At 43.9% G+C, this 1354-nt stretch overlaps 1 protein-coding gene across 1 annotated transcript in view; it reads left to right on the plus strand.

Moving 5' to 3' along the window:
* Positions 1-1354, plus strand: part of LOC103371079 (cell wall integrity and stress response component 2-like) — an 8200-nt gene that overhangs the window by 754 nt on the left and 6092 nt on the right. The gene's annotated exons all lie outside the window — the stretch shown is intronic.

Below are 1354 nucleotides of genomic sequence, written 5' to 3' on the forward strand. Positions count from 1 at the left end.
GGCGCCGACATCCACAGGGGGCGCCACAAGCACAGGAGGGGAAGTGGCCGGAATGCACAGGCAGTGTTTGGCTGCAGATTTCACATCGGTTTATGCATTATGAAGAGAGTAAAATAGTGTGGGGAAAAAGACAGCGGTACGGTAACGCTAATGCGATGGAAGTCATTAGATTAAGCAGGTTGTCGCCGGCGTTATAACAGAGAAACGGCCCGCTACGCTGCTGCCTGAAAACAGTACGCTGCAAATTGGGCCGATACGTTGTTTTCGAGGAACACGATCATTGCTCCACGGTGATTGTACGCGGCTAACTGACGTGTATCCAGGCTAATATTTATCAACAAGCACTGATGCAGTTTCTCTACTGTTAGCAGCAAAGACGCTACATTAGCGTCTTAGCTGCTACCGCTAGCAGCGAAGACATTAGCAGACCACGGTAGAGAAACTGCATCGGCGCTTGTGGGTAAATATTTGCCTGAATACACGTCAGTTAGCCAGGAAGTGTCGCTAAGACACCCCCGCTACGCTGTCAAACATTTCTGGTGAGAACCGTGTCAGGTTAACGGATCGTAGTTCCTGTTGTCAGAGCAATGCTAACTTGCTAGCTTATCTAGGACGATAGCAGTGTTGTGTATAATCACTAAATAGCCATAGCTGACTTAACATGCTGCCACCACCTTAAATGAATGAAGGATATTTAGAAAGTCAATATCAGGCCTGTTCAGGTGGTGTTTAACCTGCTGAATGTATTTCCCTGCTGTCTGATAAAATGCAGTTTTCCTTCCTCTTTATATGCTATAGGTGCTGAGTTTACTCCAGTAGGAAAGTGCAGTTAATAATCCATCCTTTAGTTTTCTCCATATTATAATAAATTACACACACACACACACGCGCGCGCGCACACACACACACACACACATAATATAAAGCGCTGCACAATGTTGGAACAAACTGACATTGCAGTTTCCTGATCTGTGTGTGGATGTGAGCTGGCAATAAACAAACCTTTGAGCTTTTTTAGCTCCACATCCTGAAATGAGAGCTTCATCATTAAACTCAGTAACTAACAATGAGTGACAAACATTTTTATTCAGCACCTGAAACCTTTTACAAAAAAACTAAACGTCGCTCTTTTGATCTAAAATGATTTAAAATGAAATGAGAGCAGCTCTACATCAGATCCCTCAGTGGTCTCTTGTTCTGTAGATAGTAGAACATGAACAAGCTGTAGAACTTTTTATATTTGTAGATGCCTTATTTATGTTGTATTTTTAATTTGGGTTTGTCCACAGTTCCCCTGGTGGCCCCACATGTGTTTGCCCACACGGGTTCCAAGTGGGTTCTGACTGGGATTCAG

The sequence above is a fragment of the Stegastes partitus genome, unplaced genomic scaffold (assembly GCF_000690725.1).
Source record: "Stegastes partitus isolate 25-593 unplaced genomic scaffold, Stegastes_partitus-1.0.2 Scaffold1523, whole genome shotgun sequence".
NCBI classification, from domain to species: Eukaryota; Metazoa; Chordata; class Actinopteri; family Pomacentridae; genus Stegastes; species Stegastes partitus.